Raw genomic sequence first — 22,182 nt, forward strand, 5'->3', positions numbered from 1 at the left:
TCCAATCTCCCCCTCAGTGGCAAACCTCCCCCAACACATGTCTAAGTTCCCCCCCAACCCCCCCCCCCCCCCACCCCACTAAATGACCACTCCAATGTTGATCCCCCAGTCCAAAGTAGGACTTGCCTGTTCTCTGCTCCCTGGCTGTCTTCCCACCCCATTTTCAGCCATTCTTTCAATCTGGCTGGCTACAGCCAGGAAAACATTTACAAGAGGTCCTGCTGCTAAATTAAACCTCCTGTTTTTTGGCCACTAAATCCCCCCCTCCCCGCTTCCTTTCCATCTCACAGATGTAACCCAAGCCTATGTTTCCAACTGTTCCATTGGCCTAGTGGATAAAGTCATTACTCAACTCTAACACCCTCACTCAGTTATTTTCTCATTTTGTGTTATTAGCTCTGCTCCAAATTGTGTCCTGTGAATAATAGGGCTTTCTTTATTTTCAAGCCTATTTATTAGGATTTTCAATTTTTTAACAAAAATCCCCAACAAACAAACAAATAAAAGCAGAATGATAGCTCCTGGTGCCAATGTGCAGCAGGTCCAGCACAAAACAATAGTCATTACATAATTGGGAACAAATAACACTGGATGAATCAGGGACAAAACCCCAACAAGCCCCCCCCCCCCCCCCCCCCGCCCACGGATAAATGACCTGTCTTCAACCAAACAGGATACAGGCAACATTATCGATCTACATCACATCCATAGCTACAAAACAAAATGATAGAAGTCAAGAACAATAACCTGAGGATCCCGGTGCTCAGAGGGAATCGACTAACAGCACAAATTAAGCTCTTCTCCAGATCCAGACCAGAACAGGAAGCCACCCCACCCCGTCAAGGTGACACAATGACAAAAACAAAGACAAAGGACAGGTGTTAGATTTGGAGATAGGTGAGCACTTTGGTGATAGTGACCACAATTCGATTACGTTTACTTTAGTGATGGAAAGGGATAGGTCTATACTGCAGGGCAAGAGTTATATCTGGGGGAAAGGCAATTATGATGCGATGAGGCAAGACTTAGGATGCATCGGATGGAGAGGAAAACTGCAGGGGATGGGCACAATGGAAGTGTGGAGCTTTTTCAAGTAACAGCTACTGCGTGTCCTTGATAAGTATGTACCTGTCAGGCAGGGAGGAAGTGGTTGAGCGAGGGAACCGTGGTTTACTAAAGCAGTCGAAACACTTGTCAAGAGCAAGAACGAGGCTTATGTAAAGATGAGACATGAAGGTTCAGTTAGGGCGCTCGAGAATTACAAGTTAGCTAGGAAGGACCTAAAGAGAGAGCTAAGAAGAGCCAGGAGGGGACATGAGAAGTCTTTGGCAGGTAGGATCAAGGATAACCCTAAAGCTTTCTATAGATATATCAGGAATAAAAGAATGACTAGGGTAAGAGTAGGGCCAGTCAAGGACAGTAGTGGGAAGTTGTGCGTGGAGTCCAAGGAGATAGGAAAGGTGCTAAATGAATATTTTTCGTCAGTATTCACACAGGAAAAAGACAATGTAGTCGAGGAGAATACTGAGATTCAGGCTACTAGACCAGAAGGGCTTGAGGTTCATAAGGAGGAGGTGTTAGCAATTCTGGAAAGTGTGAAAATAGATAAGTCCCCTGGGCCGGATGGGATTTATCCTAGGATTCTCTGGGAAGCTAGGGAGGAGATTGCTGAGCCTTTGGCTTTGATCTTTAAGTCATCTTTGTCTACAGGAATAGTGCCAGAAGACTGGAGGACAGCAAATGTTGTCCCCTTGTTCAAGAAGGGGAGTAGAGACTACCCCGGTAACTATAGACCAGTGAGCCTTACTTCGGTTCTGGGCAAAATCTTGGAAAGGTTTATAAGAGATAGGATGTATAATCATCTGGAAAATAATAATTTGATTAGAGATAGCCAACAAGGTTTTGTGAAGGGTTGGTCATGCCTCACAAACCTTATTGAGTTCTTTGAGAAGGTGACCAAACAGGTGGATGAGAGTAAAGCAGTTGATGTGGTGTATATGGATTTCAGTAAAGCATTTGATAAGGTTCCCCACGGTAGGCTACTGCAGAAAATACGGAGGCATGGGATTCAGGGTGATTTAGCAGTTTGGATCAGAAATTGGCTAGCTGGAAGAAGACAAAGGGTGGTGGTTGATGGGAAATGTTCAGACTGGAGTCCAGTTACTAGTGGTGTACCACAAGGATCTGTTTTGGGGCCACTGCTGTTTGCCATTTTTATAAATGACCTGGAGGAGGGCGTAGAAGGATGGGTGAGTAAATTTGCAGATGACACTAAAGTCGGTGGAGTTGTGGACAGTGCGGAAGGATGTTACAAGTTACAGAGAGACATAGATAAGCTACAGCGTTGGGCTGAGAGGTGGCAAATTGAGTTTAATGCAGAAAAGTGTGAAGTGATTCATTTTGGAAGGAATAACAGGAAGACAGAGTACTGGGCTAATGGTAAGATTCTTGGTAGTGTGGATGAGCAGAGAGATCTCGGTGTCCATGTACATAGATCCCTGAAAGTTGCCACCCAGGTTGTGAGGATTGTTAAGAAGGCGTACAACGTGTTAGCTTTTATTGGTAGAGGGATTGAGTTTTGGAGCCATGAGGTCATGTTGCAGCTATACAAAACTCTGGTGCGGCCGCATTTGGAGTATTGTGTGCAATTCTGGTCGCCGCATTATAGGAAGGATGTGGAAGCATTAGAAAGGGTGCAGAGGAGATTTACCAGAATGTTGCCTGGTATGAAGGGAAGATCTTATGAGGGAAGGCTGAGGCACTTGAAGCTGTTTTCGTTAGAGAGAAGAAGGTTAAGAGGTGACTTAATTGAGGCATACAAGATGATCAGAGGATTAGATAGGGTGGACCGTGAGAGCCTTTTTCCTCGGATGGTGATGTCTAGCATGAGGGGACATAGCTTTAAATTGAGGGGAGATAGATATAGGACAGATGTCAGAGGTAATTTATTTACTCAGAGAGTAGTAAGAGCGAGGAATGCCCTGTCTGCAACAGTAGTGGACTCGCCAACACTAAGGGCATTCCAATGGTCATTGGATAGACATATGGACGATAAAGGAATAGTGTAGATGGGTTTTAGAGTGGTTTCACAGGTCGGCGCAACATCGAGGGCCGAAGGGCCTGTACTGCGCTGTAATGTTCTTTGTTCTATAATATTCAGCCTCAGGTCTCACATAGACAAAGTGAAAAGAGAGCGAGAGCCAAGAGCAAAAATCCGAACTTCCAGAATCCCAACTCCCAGTCCCAGATCAAAGTACAAAACAGATCATAGTAATAATAATCTTTATTGTCACAAGTAGGCTTACATTAACACTGCAATGGAGTTACTGTGAAAAGCCCCTGATCACCACACTCCGGCACCTGTTCGGGTACACAGAGGGAGAATTCAGAATGCCCAAATTACTGAACAGCCGTCTTTCTGGACTTGTGGGAGGAAACCGGAGCACCCGGAGGAAACCCACGCAGACACAAGGAGGACGTGCAGACTCCGCACAGACAGTGATCCCGCCGGGAATCGAACCTGGGACCCTGGTGCTGCGAAGCAACATTGCTAACCACTGTGCTACCGTGCCGCCCATCACCGGGCCACCAGCATCGCCCTCAAGAAGACAACAGGAAATCCTAGGCCAAGAACCAAAAGGAATATAAACTGCTCCCAATCATAAAACAGGGAGGAAACCCACTCCAGGATGGGAGGGCCATCAGAGCGAGCCCCAGACTGTGGAGCGCCCTCGAAGGGAGTGCTGGTGTGCCCCCAGAGTATTGGAGAATAGCCAATGTTGTCCTTTTGTTTAAGAAGGGGAGCAGGGATAATCCAGGTAATTAAAGGCTGGTGAGTCTGACGTCAGTGATGGGGAAACTGTTGGAGAAGGTACTGAGGGACAGGATTTATTCACATTTGGACTTGTTAGTGATAGGCAACATGGTTCTGTGCGGGGAAGGTCATGTCTTTCCAACTTGATAGAGTTTTTTTGAGGAGGTGACAAAATTAATTGATTACGGAAAGGCTGTGGATGTCGTCCACATGGACTTTAGTAAGGTGTTTGTCAAGGTCCCTCATGGCAGATTCATACATAGAACATACAGTGCAGAAGGAGGCCATTTGGCCCATCGAGTCTGCACCGACCCACTTAAGCCTTCACTTCCCCCCATCCCTTTTTGGTCACTAAAGGCAATTTATCATGGCCAATCCACCTAACCTGCACGTCTTTGGACTGTGGGAGGAAACCGGAGCACCCAGAGGAAACCCACGCAGACACAGGGAGAACATGCAGACTCCGCATAGACAGTGACCCAGCGGGGAATCAAACCTGGGACTCTGGCGCTGTGAAGCCAATGTGCTATTCACTTGTGCTACCGTGCTGCCCACAAAAGGATACAAAAGGTAAAGTCGCACGGGATTCGGGGTGTGCGAGCTAGATGGATAAAGGACTGGCTTGACAACAGGAGACATACAATAACAGTAGAAGGGAGTTTTTTAGAATGGAGATCTGTAACTGGTGGTTTCACAGGGATCAATGCTGGGACCACTGTTGTTTGTATTATATATAAATGATCAGGAGGAAAATGTAGATGGTCTGTTTAGCAAGTTTGCAGATGACACGAAGATAAGTTGAGTTGGTGATAATGAAGGGGACTGTCAGAGAATACAGCAGAATATAGATAGATTGGAGAGTTGGGCAGAGAAATGGCAGATGGAGTTCAATCTGGACAAATGCGAGGTGATGTATTTTGGAAGATCAAATTCACGTGTGCATTACACAGTAAATGGTAGAACCTTTTGGTGCATTGACAGACAAGGGATCTGGGCGTTCAGATCCATAGTTCCACGAATGTGGCAATGCAGGTGGATAAGGTGGTTAAGAAGGCATGTGGCATGCTTGCCTTCATCGGCCGGGGCATTGAGTACAAAAGTTGGCAGGTCATTTTACGCTGTATAAAACTTTAGTTCGGCCACATTTTGAATATTGCGTGTAGTTCTGGTCGCCATACTACCAGAAGGACGTGGATGCTTTGGAAAGAGTGAAAAGAATGTTTACCAGGATGTTACCTGTGTTTAGCTATGAGGAAAGGTTGAATAAACTTGGAAACTTGTTGGAAAGACGGAGGCTGAGGGGAGACCTGAATGAGATGTACAAGATTACGAGAAGTATAGACTGGGTGAATAGTCCAAAGCTTTTTCCCAGGGTGGAAGACTCAATATCAAGGGGGCACAGGTTCAAGGTGAGAGGGGGAAAGTTTAGGGGCGAGGTCTTTATGCAGAGGATGGTGGGTGTCTCACAGGCATTGTCAGTGGAGGTGGTGGAGGCTGGCACGATAGCAACATTAAAGATGTATCTTGATAGGCACCTGAACAGGTGGGGAATGGAGGCATACAGATCATTTGGGCAATAAGTAGTACATCTAAATAAGGAATCTGGATCCGTGCAGGCTTGGTGGCCAAAGGGCCTGTTCCTGTGCTGTAATGTTCTTTGTTCTTTGTTCTCTTTATTAGCCAAGAAATATAGTTTAAGAGCAGGGATGTTATGCTCCAACATATAAAACATTGATTAGGCTCAGCTAGAATACTGTGGGGCAGCATGGTGGCACAGTGGTTAGTGCGGCTGCCTCACAGCGCCGAGGTCCCAGGTTCGATCCCGGCTGTGGGTCACTGTCTGTGTGAGTTTCGCCCCGACAACCCAAAATATGTGCAGGGTAGGTGGATTGACCACGCTAAGTGGCCCCTTAATTGGAAAAAAATGAATTGGGTACTCTAAATTTATTTTAAAAAACAAAAAACAAAGAAAGAATCTAGAATACTGTGTGCAGTTCTGGATTGCACATTATAAGAGGGATGTGACAGCACTGGAAAGGGTACAGAGCCGATTTACCAGGATGTTGCCTGGGCTGGAGAGTTTTAGCTATGAAGAGAGATTGGATAGACTGTGGTTGTTTTCCTTGAAGCGGCGGAGACTGAGGGGGGACATGATTGAGATATATGAAAGTATGAGAGGCATGATTTGTTATGTTGTAGGCGTAACATAAGCGGCTTCCTTGTGGTGCACTTGACAAAGGAAGGTTCAGACGTGGAGATAACTTCAACACGTTTATTAAACTATTTACACTTCTATTACTCTATTAGTTCAACACTACTGCTAATCCTACTATAGCTACCCAGACTGACCAACCAGCTGCTGCAATCCACGTGGTGGGTGTAATATTGAATCAACCCTGTGTCTGTCCTCATTGACTGTCTCCACTGGAAAGAGGCAGATCATGTGTGTGATGTCCTTTATATATGGGTTGGTGTAATGCCCCCCTGCGGTCGTGTCACCTCCGTGTGCATCGTGAATATCCATTGGTCGCGTCCTATCTAACTGATTTAATGGTTGAGTGTGTGTGTGTGATGTTTCTGGTGCTCCCTCTAGTGTCTAGCTAGCCTACATGCACTTACATTGATGCACATCACCACAGGGCATAGATAGAGCAGATAGGAAGAAACATTTCCCATTGTTGGAGGGATCAATGAGCAGGGGGCATAGATTTAACGTAAGGGGCAGGAGGTTCAGAAGGAATGTGAGGAAACACTTTTTCAGCCAGCGAGTGGTGGGAGTCTGGAACTCACTGCCTGAAAAGGTGGTGAAGGCAGAGACCTTCATAACATTTAAGAAGTACTTATTGAAAAAGGGAGTTAAGCAAAAAGTAGGAAATGATAGACCGGTTAACTTGACCTCTGTGGTCCGGAATTGCTAGAATCAACCTTTAAGGAGGAGATGACATTTGAACATTTGGAAAGACAAAGCTTAATCCACCATTGTCAGCATGATTTTATGAAGAGTAAGCCATGCTTGATAAACTTTTGAAAAAATTAATTTAAAGTACTCAATTACTTTTTTCCAATTAGCGGACAATTTAGCATGGCCAATCCACCTACCCTGTATATCTTTAGGTTGTGGGGGTGAAACCCACGGAAACACGGGGAGAACGTGCACACTCCACACGGACAGAGACCCAGGGCTGGGATCGAACCTGGTACCTCGGCGCCGTGAGACAGCAGTGCTAACCACTGCGCCACCGTGCTGCTCTATGCTTGATAAACTTGCCTGAGTTCTTTGAGGATGTAACCAGCAAGGTGGATAATGGGGAACCTGTGGATGTGGTATATCTAGACTTCCAGAAGGCATTTGACCAGGTGCCACATAAAAGGCTGACCCAGAAGGTGAGATCACAGTGGACTGGGGGTAGAATACTAGACTGGATTGAGGATTGGCTGACTGACAGAAAACAGTGGATTAGGATAAAAGGGTTCTTCTCTGCTTGGCGAATTGTAACTAGCGGGGTGCCGCAGGGGTCAGTCCTCAGACCACAACTGTTTACAATCTATATAAATGATCTGCCAGCAGGGACAGAGTGTAACATAGCAAAACTTGTGGATGATACTGAAATAGGTGGGAAAGCAGGGAGCGAAGAGGAGTTAAAGATTTTACAGATGGATATAATAGGTTAAGAGATTGGGACAAAAATTAGGCAGATATAGTTTAATGTGGATAAGTGTGAGGTTTTCCATTTTGGCTGAAAATTAGAAAGGCAAATTGTTATTTAAATGGAAAGCAGATTCAAGATGCCTGAGCAGAGGGATATGGGTGTCTTTATTTATGAATCGCAGAAAGTCAGTATGCGGGTGCAGCATGTAATAAAACAGGTGAATGGAATATTAGCGTTTATTGCAAAAGGACTGGAGTAGAGAAATAGAGAAGTGTTGCAATTAGGGTATTGGTGAGACCACACCTGGAGTATTGTGTCCAGTTTTGGTCTCCTTGTTTGGGGAAGGATGTGGTGGCTTTGGAGGCAGTTCAGAGGAGGTTTACTAGATTGATTCCAGGGATGAAAGGGTTGATGTATGAGGAGAGATTAAACAGTTTGGGCTTATACTTGCTGGAGTTTAGAAGGCTGAAGGGGATCTGATCAAGGTATAAAAAATACTAAAAGGGATTGATAAAGTAAACATAGACCAAATGTTCCCCCCTGTAGGGCAATCTAGAACAAAAGAGGTCACAGATATAGATTGAGAGGTGAATATTTAGAACTGAGATGAGGAGGAACTACTTCTCGCAGAGGGTGGTGAATTTTTGGAACTCACTGACCCATAGTGTGGCGGAGTCTGAATCATTAAATGGTTTCAAGAAGGAGATAGATATATTTCTGATAAAAACGTGTTAAATGGATATGGGGAACTGGTAGGGAGGTGGATTTGAGACCAGGAAGAGATCAACCGTGATCTGATTGAATGACGGAACAGGCTCTAAGGGCTGAATTGCCGACTTCTGCTCCTAATTCCTGTTCCTATTTTCCTATGTACTTAGATGCCAAGGCATATAAGGCTATGGGCCAAGTGCTGGAAGATGGGATTAGAATAGTTAGGTGGTTGCTTTTGACTGTTGTACAAGTGATGGGCCGAAGGGCCTTTTCTGTGCTGTCAACTTCTATGACGATGACTGGGTTAAAAAGACATTGATGCCACATTGCACTTATTTCCAGGTTCCTTACCTATTACCATCCCTGCCTCCCAGCTTATTGTCATGTTACAAAAATCCCCCGTTTCCTCTTTAAGACCAATTGAGATGAGTTTATATTCTGGTTTCAAACTGAAGTATGCATTACCAGTCTTCCATGTTGTGATTTTATTGCTGTCAGAAGTTTGTGATGTGAACCAGGCTCGCGTGTCCGCTGCCACCGAGACAGATTACAAGGAGCTTAGGTTCCTCTCATTAGAGCAAAGAAGGTTGGCAGAGGACAGGATACAAGCATTTAAATTGGTGAGAAGATTTGATAAGATGGAAATGAGTACATTCATTGTTTATTGGATACGGAGCAATTGAACAAGAGGGCATGATGGCAAGGTTTAGATGAAAAGACCAAAGAATAAAATGAAGTGTCATTTGCTTCTAGAGGATGGGCGATACACAGACTGCACTGCTGCCTGAAATGGTTAGTGCGCTAACATACACTTTTAAAAGAGAGTTGGACAGTTTGCGTCACAGCCAGCAATAATTGACTTTAAAACCTGATTGGGAGGAACAAATGTAGGGACTGGAATCCTGAAAGAATGTAGAAGGGAATGTAGAATGGAACGCTGATGGGAAAGTGAACACAATTTATCTGAGCATGTTGGCTATTGTCCCCTCTCCACTTCTCCCCTGAATGTGCAGTCCATGCAAGAAACATGGAAAGTTAACTCAAATACTTGAGCAATGGCTCAAATTTTGGACTGTTTGCATGGAGCTTAGACTAATTATGGGATATGGTTTTGTAGGCACAATTAGCTGGGCCGTTCCAATTACTCTTCGAGCGTGGCCATGAGGTGGAGATGCTGGTGTTGGACTGGGGTGAGACACATTCGAACACAGTAAGAAGTCTTACAACACTAGGTTAAAGTCCAACAGGTTTTCACCTGTTGGACTTTAACCTGGTGTTGTAAGACTTCTTACTGTCTTCGAATGTGACCTTAGAACGAAGGTTGAGCAGGCTATTTTGTCTCAGTCGACACTAATTCCACTAGATGCCCATACACATCTCCACACACACACTTTGAGCATGGGCCATTGGATAATTCTGCCCCAGGAATGCTGAGCGTACCTATTACAACCTGACCCCTGGCCCAGGTGGGGTGAGGGTAATGTAGCAGATCACAGTTTTCAAGTTGCGTCTTGTTGGTTTACATGGCTGGTAACATATTAGCCAATGTGACCACTAAGCCAGTTGGGGAAGGGACAAATTTTCCGTTCCTCAGCCTACAACCACCAAATAGATCATCAGGTCATTCAAATCATTGGCTGTGTGATTTGGCTGATGTGAATGCCTCCCTGACAGTGACTGCACTTGGATGTCAAGTACTTTGGGATATCCTGAAGTCTGAAAGGTGCTGCATCGGGGAAAATATTGCTCTTCTGTAATCTTCACAAGAGCTTTTGATTTGATCCCCAAGAGGGATTGAGCGTGGTAGAGCTGAGATGGAAAAATAAATTTTACTTATGTAGCACCGTTGAGGACAACTATTCAACCGTTGGATTCTTTCTGGAAAACAATTACTGTGGTAAAGCAGGCAAATATGGCAGCCAATTTGTGGGCAGCAAGATTCCACAATTACAAATCAGAAAAATTATGAGATAAACCGTCTTTGACGGCAATGATCAGGGGCTGAATGCTGGTCACGGTCCACTGTTCCAAGCCGCTCCATGTTTCCTTTTGCCCACCTGAGCAGATCCATGGCGTAACATCTCATCCGAAAGGTGGTACCCACTTGAAGCACATCCTCAATGCATCGCAAAAGTCACCAGCTTAGTTCGCACGTTGAAGTTCATCGGAAGGCTTCAACCCACAACCAGCTCATTCAAAAGTCGTAACAGCCGAGCCAAGTGCTGAGCTCCAGCCAAAGGCCAAATAGATTCCTGCATTTCAGACCCAGATTGGGGCAACAAATCACGTGTTTCAAAATGGGTTTCTCTGAATCGTCTTGGAGCTGTCAATGCCACTTTTGTTGAGATGTCTGTCCATCTTTGAAACTTTACAAGTGGATAGCAAAACAAAAAATACATGAGATTTAGTATGAAATGTTTGGCGTTGCTGACTTTTCCTGTGCAATTTAGCCAGGAGCCACAAACAGCATAACCCAATCACCCAAAACCAATCTGTTCAAAGTCCAAGAGTTACCACACTAACAAGTTAAGCTGTTAATCATTCTGCCTCTCATCCTTCTGACTGTGAAAATAAAGACTCTTGAGAGTGCCTGATATAAATTATATTTTGGGTGCATATGATAATCAAGCCTATTTTTCAATTATTTTTCTCCCACTCTCTCACAGTCTAGATAATAAGTAGAACTGCCTCCAGGATTCTGTCTCATTGTTTCCTACCCGTCAGCCAGTTTCTTATCCCTTTGTGTTCTTGACCTTGAATCCGCACAACATTTGCATTTAATTAATGGCCTTGCGTGTGAAACGTTATTAAAATGTTTTTGGAATTTGAGGTAGTGTTGGAGGGCTAACTGCAGTCCATTTGGCTTGGCAAAGAAGTTGCAAACAGTGGCCAGGCTGGATCACCTCCTATGAATCCATGCTGGCTAACTAAGCTATTGTACATATGTGATGAGGCACTTTCGGAGCTTTATTGGTATAACGAAAAAGGATTTATTCACAAGTCATCTCCAGGAACTGCATTCATGCCTGCAGCTAATTCTCTGTACTAGGTGAGCTCCTCCCCCTGGGGTGATTCCCCACTCTGCATCTCAATTGGTCATCCAGACCACGTGACCCTTACCCTGCTATGTTGCCCCAGCAAAATCCGTCTCTGGGCTATCGGGGAGGCAAAGGTCAATACATCGCCCCCCCCTCCCCGAACTTCCGGGTCTTCTGACACACCAAATATTGGCACCTCCGGACTTGGAACCACGCCCAAACCCAGCAACGCGGACATCATGTCCGAGAGCCCCTGCCAGAATCCCCATAATCTTGGACACATAATCCAGTGCCACCGAGTACTGCCTGTCTACCCTCAAGATCTCATCGACCAGCCTTGCCCTCTGCTCCAGCTCCACGCCCTCACTGTGTGCCCGAATCAAAATAAACTCCTCTCTAACTACAGCCTTGAGTGCTTCCCACAACGTGGCGGTGTGACTCCCTTGTATCATTCAACTCCATATAACCTCGAATGGCAGCTCTCACCAGCTTACACCCCCCCTCATCCTTCAACAGCCCAACATCCATGTTTCATTGCAGCCGTTGTGCCTCCCCCTGAACCACCCGCAAATCCAGCGTAAAGTCAGAAGCCACAATCGCCGATTACTCTAAGTCAGCCACCCACGCCAGCAGCACCTCATCCATCACGTGGGGTGTTAAGTGGGGGTTACTGGGTTACGGGGATAGGGTAGATACGTCGGCTTGAGTAGGGTGCTCTTTGTAAGAGCTGGTGCAGACTCGATGGGCTGAATGGCCTCCTTCTGCACTGTAAATTCTATGATTCCATGGTCACAAAGAAATTAATCCGTGAATACACCCACCTCATAAAATCCACATCATCCCAATCCGGGGCATAAACATTTACCAGGACCATTGGCATCCGCTCCAGTTTCCCACTGACCACAACATATCTACCCCTGGATCGGCCACAATTCTTCCTATCTCCAACTCCACCCTCTCGTTAATCAACACCGCAACCCCCCTCGTCTTCATATTCAGCCCTGAGTGGAGCCCCTGTCCCACCCATCCCTTCCTCAGCCTTGTGTGATTCCCCCAACTTCAGGTGTGTCTCCTGTAAAAATACCAAGTCCGCCTTCAGACTCCTCAAATGCGTGAACACACTTGACCATTTAACGGGCCCAATCAGCCTTTGCATGTTCCACGTGATCAGCCTGGTCGAGGGGGTTCCCAATCCTCCACCCCTGCCGGTCAGCCCTACTCCTTTTTGAGTCAACACCCGGTCCGCGTCACATGGCCTTCCAGGCCCACTCTTGGATGTCTGGCGCCTTCTCTCCCTTCCCAACTGTGTCGATTCAACTGCACACATGTCAGCAATCTTCCCCCCTCCTCCACCCCCAAACAAAGAACCAACCCCATCCCCCCCTCACTCCTTCCTCCTGACTACTTCCCTCCCATTAACTATCCCACCTATTCCGTCCTAAGGCCTCTGGTCTTCCCTCCACCCTCCAGTCCACCCTTCCCTCCCCCTCCCAGCCGCCAACAAATAAAGACAAACAAAAGGCACACTCAGCATCCTCACTCTCCCATCAAAACCACCCCCAACATACCCACCCCATACACTTTCCCATAAACACAAAGCTCCTCTCCAAAGTTCAGTGTCCTCACATGGTCTCTCACGAAGTCCATTGCCTCCTTCGGCGAGTCAAAAGAACTCCTGTTTCCCATGTGTTACCCACAAGCGGGAAGGGTACAAAACTCCAAACTTCACCCCATTCTTGAAGAGAGCAGCCTTTATCCGGTTGAACCCGTTTCTCCTCTTTGCCAACTCCACACCCAGGTCCTGGTGAATCCGCAGCTCAGTCCCTTCCCAGGTGCACTTTCTGGCCTGCCGCACCCATATCAAGATCTTTTCTTTGTCTAAGAATTGATGCAGCTGCACCAACTTGGCGGCTCCCTGCGTCCTCCTCTTCAGCACCCTGTGTGCCAGATGCACCTCAAGGCCCCCTCCTATCAACTTCTCCAGCATCCTCGCCACATACTTGGCGGCCTCTGCTCCCTCGATGCCCAGAGGCATCCCGCCGATGCTCACATTTTGTCTCCTGAGTGGTTCTCCAGATCCTCTAATTTCCCTCTCAACCTCTTCTGACTGTCCAACACCATCCCCAACTCCATCTCCAATGAGGCCATCCGCTCCTCATGCTCCCCCACCACCGCCTCCACCTTCTGAATCGCCAGGCACTGAGCCTCCGATCACTACCCCACTCTCTCGATTGCAGCTCTGAGCGGCGCCACAACCTTGGCCAGGTTTCCCGAGGCCTCCTTCCTCTGCCGCTGAAATTTTCTGTTCAAAAACTCCACCAGCTGCCACATCAACCACTGGGCAGGTAGCGCTGCCCCCTTGCCCTCCGCCATCTTAACCTGTGACCCACCGCGAAAACTGTCCTGCTCCAGCTGCTTTCTCTTTCTCGTAGCACTTCTCATCCTCTGATCCATACACCAATCTCACCAGAGGAGTATTACCTTCCCTGGACACTCACAAGCCTTTTGCACTCAAAAAACGCCCCTTCCGGGTGGGGAAGGACCAACAAGATCCACCTTGAGCGGGAACCACCAAATGTGCGACCACTCACTCCATGACCATCACCAGAGGTCTACTGCTGAGAATTGATGACATTATTTTGCTCAGAATGGAAATAAGACTGGTGGGGTTTAGTTGCCTATGTTAGTTTTGTCACCACTTTAAAATATGGGCAGCGCACTAGTCCATCTTTAACCTTCTGGTACCGTGTCCAGTGTCCGCTGGCTTCTTTCCACAATACCCACCAGTGCCTCACAAATCTGTCCCCATGTCACTAACAACACACTGGCATAAATACATGGGGATTTATAATGAAATCACAGATATTACATGATTTCCTTGGCGGGAGGCATTTTGTTGATGCCGTCTCGATAGAACAGAGAAAGTAGTTACACAGAATAGTTATTATTTAATGCTCATCCTCTGTTTCAAACATATTTGCATTTTTAAAAATAGTTTTTTCACCTTTATTCCAACTCACCTCTTTCGTTTGTGGTACTGATTTCTGTGTATTTGCTGTTATGCTCAGTTTGTGCCCTTTTTCCAGGTGTCTCTGATCTTCCAACATTTTTCTTCTTTTATTGTGTCCATTCCTGTGATTGCAGGATTGTTACAAACCATAACATTTTTATTTACCATCTTTTAAAAATAAAAGTTTAGAGTACCCAATTCATTTTTTTCCAATTAAGGGGCAAATTAGTGTGGCCAATCCACTTAGTCTGCACATCTTTGGGCTGTGGGGGCGAAACCCACGCAAACACAGGGAGAATGTGCAAACTCCACACGGACAGTGACCCAGAGCCGAGCTCGAACCTGGGACCTTGGCACCGTGAGGCAGCCGTGGTGACCACGGCCCCACTGTGCTGCCCCGATTTACCAACTTTTGTGATGTCAAGCCTTAGATACATTTAAAAAATATATGAATTTAGTGTACCTAATTAATTTTTTTCCAATTAAGGGGCAATTTAGCGTGTTCAATCCACCTACCCTGAACATCTTTGGGCAGTGGCTGTGGGGGTGAAACCCACGCAAACACGGGGAGAATGTGAAAACTCCTCATGGGCAGTGACCCAGAGCCGGGATCGAACCTCGGCGCCGAGAGGCAGCAGGGCTAACCCACTGCGTCACGGTGCTGCCCCAAGCCTTAGATACATTGATATCTCGTACCAAGTCCCATTCGACCATCACCCCTGTGCTCACTGACCTGCATTGGCTCCCAGCTAATGCCTCAGTATCTCGTTAACCTCTTCCTTCCCAGGACTTACCCCATACCACAAATCTCTGCGTTCCTCCAATTTCTGGTGCATCTTAGATTTGAATCATTTGCTGTGTTTTATGCTGCCGAGGTCACAATCACCAAAATTCCTTCCATAAACCATGGTTTGCTCCTTTTGGAAACTCCTTAACACCTGTCTCTTTAGTCAAGATTTTGGTCATCTGCCCAATATCGTCTTACATGGTTCGGTCTCTGGGTCTTTTGATAGATAATGCTCAGAAGAGCTTTAAGCAATGCTTCACCACATGAGGTAAGTGCGAGTTGCTGTCGGTAATACATTGGGAAATTGTGAACTTCTGAAAGAAATATTCTGGTCCCTTTGCCTGGAGTCAATGGACAAATGTTGTTTACAGCCCATGACGGGTATCAGAGATGGAGGATGGTAACTGGCCAAATTTTCAAACAGATTGCATTCACTAATTGAATTGCGTCTTTGGAAATTTAAATAAAGCCATCCTTTCAATCTGTGATTTGTACCAAACAATTAGTTACATAGGTTAGGTCATCTAAGAAAATGTAGGTGAGAGTAAATTATCTGGCATTTAATCAGATGAAGGGAGAAGGATCTAATTTTCCATACACAATCAACCTGAATGGAGAAACTGATTCTGATGTTGATTGAGAAACACTCCGACTTTGATCTTGTGTATTGTAGTCTTCTCAGAAAGTGAGAAGAACCGTGCAAGAAGTGGAAACATTCCCCCTTTCATCAGCTCCCAGTTCCCATGCTTCAATTCTCTGATTTCACATCACAGTGGTAAGACGGAACTGCATGCAACTCTGAAGCACTCAGTTAAAAGACTCTTAAGAATTTGGATATTGTAACTTGAGACATTATAAGATACTGTGCAAGCTAAACATTTGTGATGACTTGTTCAGGTGTGCTTCAGGTTTTTGCGTAACTATAAGTCCTGTAAATAAATTTGAATACTAGTCTTAGCCTGAATGAAATGGAGAGGGAGTGCACGTAAGTAACTGTGCAACCTCTGCTGTGAACTAACTTGAAGAAAAGATTATTATTAATCCTGTAGCACGTATCTTACACTTCATAGCTCGGGTAAAAGGCTTACCTTTTTGATCACATGAGATGCAGGATTGCCCACAAGCTGTAATTCCAGCTGCCCTCTGCTCTCTTGGTCTCTGTTCTTCACGTGTGAGCACGGATATTGAGTGGCGGTGGATTAACGTTTTGGAGAAACTTCATTCAGGCTTCAGCAGATCTCTTGCATATGTTTAACTTTAAGGTGATTTTATAGCCTGTCAGCAATGAAAAAAGTCCAAGGCCTACCTCTCTCCTGACCTGAGCTATTGCTCGTATTACATTGAGGGAAAACATGAAACAGATTGTGCGCAGTAGTGCACAATAAGTAAGCACTTTGTGGTTTTAATTATCTTCACTATAGGCCCGAGAGAACTCACACATGTCACGATGCCAATGATTACCCTCCACATCTGCAAGGATAAGCCTGCAGCGACAGGAGGCAAGCCGGGGATTTGCATAATTCCGAGCAGTGCGAGAGACAGCGGGTGAACCATGATTGGTGTCTGTCAGATGAGTTCATCCAAGTTTCTGACGTTACAGCAGGAAGCTCCAGTTTAACGGTCCATCATACCCTGTTACACCATCATTTATTAATTTTCAAAGACTTCTTGTTGAGGCGATATTATGCAATGTATCGAATAAGCTGACTAAAAGGCCAACAAGGCCGCCACGCCACATTTGGTAATGTCTTACTTTCATGATTAAAATGACCAGAAATCTAACAATGTATCAACACAAGTATACATTCTAAATCGTAAGTCGGAGCAACAAATTAGGATGAATTCATTCTCTGAATATTCTGAATATCTTTGTTTAAACTGTGAATATTGAGGTGTTAATGGGGGAATTGAGTTCCTGAACATGGCAGCAGTGAGAGCTAAATTATCGTGCACAATTTATGGGTTAGGATAAGGGGAAAACTGACTGATGATGTTGATCCCTCTTTTACCTGAAGTCCCCAAACACTGTCATCCTTCATTGCAATGTTCCTGTACTTACATAGGGACAGAGAAACATAGAAATTAGATGCAAGGGGAGGCCATTCGGCCCTTCAAGCCTGCTCTGAAATTCATTATGATCATAGCTGTTCATCCAACTCAATAGCCTGTTCACGCCTTCCCCCCATATCCTTTGATCCACTTAAACCCATGAGCTACATCTAACTCCTTCTTGAAAACATAATGGGCGCAATTTTCCGGAAAGATTTCTTAGTGTGGTAAGGAGTGGGAATTTCTGCAAGCTTCCAGGCCCAGCAAGGCCGGCAACGCAATACGTTAATTGGTCCACTTAACGAGGCCCCACGGGTTTCACGCCGCAAATGAAAGCTCGCCAGCCGATTTGCCGGGACCATGCTCGCTAGCTAGCAAGGTCTAACAGCTCTTAAACAGCACTTGCAAAGCCAACTCCACTCAGCTTGCAGCCATGGTGCTGAGACACCGGGCCCCAATGTTTGGATACGTGGACCTAGGGAGGCTCCGAGATGCAGTCGAGGCCAGGAGGGTCCTGGAGGGTGAGCCACAGGGCAGCCAGTGTCGCCTAGGATGAAGTGGCAGTGGCCGTCCGCTCGGGAAGCATGACCAGGAGGACTGACCTCCAGTGCTGCAAGAAGGTCAATGACCTACACTGGGCTGCATGCGTGAGTTGACACTAACCCCCCCTCCCCCCCCCCCGAGACCTTTCCACCCTCAAGCGAGCATCCCCCCGAATCCTCCATGCAGCCCCCAACTCGCCCTTCACCACCCTCTCCCTTCAACCCCCTCACCCTTCCTTTACCCCCCCTACCAATGTTAACCACGTGTGTGGCTAATGATGCCCTCTCTGTGTCTCCGCCAGTGAAGCTCTCCCACAATCGCCAGGAGGAGGCCCAGATTGGCGGAGGGGTACCAGACATAAGAATCCTCACCACCTTCGGGGAACGGGCCCTGGAGGTGACGAGGGTGGCTGAAGACAGTGGAGGTTGGCAGAGGTGAGGATCCACCGGGCCCTACCTGGGGGACCTGTCAAACGTGAGTTATTATTGCCACTGACCCATCCGTCCCACTGACCACATGTCCATTCTCCCGCAGGTCCTCCAGCCGATGGCGTGGCCCATCTGGGGTGGCCCCCTCCCTCCCATGAGACCACTTCGGAGGAGAGCTCCAAGGATGCCACAGTCGATGTGTCACAGCTGTTACCTCACCCTTCACCAGCGCAGATACTCACACCTCAGTGAGAAACGTTCCTGGTCAGGCTTCTGGGCTCAATCTGGTGAGCACCACACAGTTGCTGATGAACAGCAGGTGGAGGCAGTAACCCCCAGGTGAGACAGCAGTCAGAGGGCTGCTGGATCCCAGGACCCAGCTGGGTCCCAGCCAGATGCTGGGCCCATGGACCAGGCTATCCCGGAGCTGATAGAGATGTTAGGAAGCGGCCGGGACATTCAGAGGGACATGTCAGCAACACTTCAGCAGGTCCATAGCTGAGGAGTCCCAGAGGCTAAGTATGCAGGAGATGTCGCTGGCAAAGCGTGAAGCCGAGGCCAACATTGCCAGGATGGTGACCGCAGTTGGGAGCCTGGTGCACAATGTTAGCAGCATTAGTGGACTTGCCCAAGGCGTGGCGCAGTCGGTGACGGCCATGGCTGAGGGCCTTGGCAGAATATTCGACTGGCTGGGGGACGTGATCCAGTACCAAGCTGACCTTGATGAGGTGCTGTCGGACATGCCCCCCTCTCAGATGGGAATGCCCAAGGCCCTGCGGGGTATCCCCCAGGGCTGCGGCAACGCGGATGAAGGCAACCATTCCTTGTTGACTTCCAATATCCATTGTCGGCAGGTGGTGGAAGACCGACATGTTAGCATCGTGCTTACCCCTGTACCCAACCAGGTCCAGTGGGCTACGTGATGGCCCCGGTTAGCACTGCACACCCTGTCCCCTCCCCCCTCCCCCCTTTCCCACTCCTGCCCATCTAACCCTATCCTTCAATTCATTTCTCCCTTGTGTACACATGCATTTAAAGGAAAGCTGGATATAAACATGAGGGAGAAGGAAATAGAATGACACACAGATTGGGATGGACGAATGAAGGATGGGGGAGATTAGTGTGGAGCTTAAATACCAACATTAACCAAATAGTTGGGCATTCGATGTAATTCTAGCTTCTCCTCATCGATTCTATTCACCTCAATTATGTTTTGCTGCAGCAAGTTGCACATTTCAATACTCTGTGTGGGACGAAGAGTTTCTCCTAATCTTTTTACGAGATTTATTAATGAAATGTTAGATTTATGGGACCTAAGTTTTGGACTCCTCCAGAAATGGTAACTTTTTCTCCACATCTAAACTCCAGACTGTTGATGTCATTAGGCTTGGAAAGTCTTCTAAGTCAGTAACCATGACAACCCTTACAGTGCTCACTGTTCAACACATTAACCGGGGATGTTAAAGTTGATTAGAATTTGCAACTGATTCTTAAAAGAGGCCCCAGGGAGAAAATCTAGAGATTAATAATTCACTGTGAGTAAGCTACATTGAGGCAATTGCCAGGCCTGATTATGGAGGTCAGTGTGGGGACCAATTACTGGTTTGCTTCACGTTCTTTTTAAGCCAACTTTCTCCTGCATCCCTTCCATAAAAGTGTTGATCAAAGTTTTTCCGCAAGCTTCGGGACCCTGATTTTGGGACCAAATAGGGGTCCCAAGCCACATTTGCCAGCTGATGAGATTGCTTCAGCAACCTTCTGGTGGGCGGCCTTCTAAATGGGCACCTCTGAATTCACCATCCTTGCCGGGCTCCCAATTCTGCTGGCCTGATCCATGGGACTGGCAGCTCCAGAACCTCGTCAGGCCCATTGCGAGTGGTGGACGGTCCTGAGGCGGGCCAGAGACCTGCCTCAACACTGGACAGCACATAAATCATTAAGTAACTGAGTTCTAGGCCAGTAGGTGAATCAGGGTGGAAGGAAAAACTCTCTGCTGGATCTATTTCAGCCAGAATTTAGAAATGCAGCCCCTCTTTGTGGCACAATTAAATCCTGGGTTGCTCTGGGTTGCTCTTATGAGGCTGCATCCACTGAGCTGTCAGCTCCTGCCTGCAGCTGGTAGTGCCAGAGTGGTGGTGGGGGGGGGGGGGGGGGGGGGGGGGGGGAGAAGAGCGGGGGGGAGGTGTGGAACCTCTCCGCTGCCAGCAAAAGATCAGCAAGCCTGCAAAATCACCCCTAAATAGGCCCTCAACCTATTTGATTCACTGCTGGCCTCCAATGAGTGGGCAGATGTTCTGCTTTCCAATCCCAACCCTGGGAGTGATGATTCCAAGTGGCGGGAATGCATTTGGGAGGCATCATGAGGGAGTCTCCCCTATTTTCCCAGAGACCACAGCACACCACCCACTCCCCCGGCAACCAGTCCCACCATCTTCAAGGCCCCATGGCTGGGAGAATTTAGGTCATGGACTGTTTCCTGGCGGCCAGCTCAACTCGCAGGTACTTCACCCCATGTGGCCATTGTTTATGGCTAGTGAGTGTTTGCAAGTTATTTAACTGTGGAGAGAGAGCATTAGAGCCAAGCTCATGTGTTGTTATGTTGTTTTGAGTAACATAAGCCGCTACTTGGTGTAGGCGCTGTCGAAGAATACTCCAGACCTTGAGGTAAGTTGAACGTATTTATTGAGCAATTGGCAAAGCTCCTAAAGTAGTTCTATACTCTACTGATCTGACTCTAGTAACACAGTACACTCTACTAACTATATGAACTTACTCTAGACCACATATAATGGTGTGACGGTGCTGCTTACTACACACATCTTGCTCTCTAGGTTTCTGCCGGTGGAAGGGCTGAGGGCCTGTGTCTCTTATCCTTTTAAAGTGGTTGTGTGGTGCCCTCTTGTGGTGATGCCACCGCTGGATGTTCTGATTACCCATTGGTTACATGTCTGCATATCATTACATCTCCCCCCTTTTTTTTGTTTATGTGCATTTCTAATATGGTGGTGGTAGCTATGGTTGACAGTACTAAAGAAAATAACATGATGTGCATGACTTGGATATACAGGAGACATGAGAAGGAAAATGTTCATAAGTCCAGTCTTTGGGGTCTCCGTCTCATCCTTGATGACCTTCTGAGAGGTGGCGGAGGGGATGCCGGTGTCTTGATAGTCATGTGGGAGTCACGACAGGTGGAATTGTCGTACGTGGTATCTTGAGGTGGCGCTTCAACAGATGGCAGTGGAAGGGGAATTGGTCGTGGGCGTATGATTTTCCGAAGTGCCCTTCGATTTCGTCGAATGATGGTGCCGTCAGCCATTTCTATCACATAGGATCTGGGTGCGGCCTGCCGAATGATGACAGCTGGGGCAGACCACCCGACATCAGGTATTTTGATCATGACGGTGTCTGCTGGGGATAGCGCGTCTAGATCGGTGGCATGTGCGTCATAGTGATGTTTCTGACTGTCATGAAGCTGTTGCATCTTTTTTAGTACCGGTAGGTGATCTGGGTTGGGCAGGTGTAGGGCTGAAAGCATTGTTCTCAGGTCCCTGTTCATCAGCAGTTGAGCTGGTGACATGCCATAAGGGAGTCGCCCGATACAATAATAGTGCAAGTTGTCCGAGGCTTTGTGGATAAGTTGTTTGATGATGTGCACACCCTTTTCGACTTTGCCATTGGACTGCGGGTAGTACGGACTGGAGGTAACGTGCTTGAAGTTGTCGCCTTTAGCAAACGTGATCCATTCTCGACTGTGGAAACGGGCCATTGTCGCTCATGGCGGTATTCGGGATGCTATGCTGCGAGAATGTCACTTTGCACGCTTTGATGACGGCCTTTGAGGTGAGGCCGGACAGCTTCAGCACCTCAGGGTAGTTTGAGAAGTAATCAATGAGTAGGATGTAGTCGCGACCATTCACGTGGAATAGGTCAATGCTGACCTTGGACCATGGAGAGGTTTCCAGGTCGCATTGTTGGAGCGTCTCCTTGCCCTGTGCTGATTGGAACTTCTGACAGGTCTGTACAGTCCAGGACCAAGTCCGTGATGTCCTGGTTGATGCCGGGCCATAGACTGCTTGTCGGGCCCTGCGTCTGCATTTTTCTATGCCCAGGTGTCCCTCGTGAATTTGCCGCAGTACCATGTGCTTGAGA

General features: G+C 47.1%; 1 long non-coding RNA gene across 2 annotated transcripts in view; it reads right to left on the reverse strand.

Moving 5' to 3' along the window:
- LOC140392360 (uncharacterized) overlaps positions 1–16,495 on the reverse strand; it is a 34,623-nt gene extending 18,128 nt beyond the window's left edge. For both annotated transcript variants that reach the window (XR_011935306.1, XR_011935305.1), the window contains exons 1-2: positions 16,099–16,495; positions 14,234–14,345 (exon numbers count right to left, since the gene is read on the reverse strand). This is a non-coding gene — a long non-coding RNA (uncharacterized lncRNA). The remainder of the gene's footprint in view (positions 1–14,233; positions 14,346–16,098) is intronic.
- Between the last annotated feature and the right edge of the window lie 5,687 nt (positions 16,496–22,182).

This window comes from Scyliorhinus torazame, chromosome 16 (assembly GCF_047496885.1).
Source record: "Scyliorhinus torazame isolate Kashiwa2021f chromosome 16, sScyTor2.1, whole genome shotgun sequence".
Taxonomy (NCBI): domain Eukaryota; kingdom Metazoa; phylum Chordata; class Chondrichthyes; order Carcharhiniformes; family Scyliorhinidae; genus Scyliorhinus; species Scyliorhinus torazame.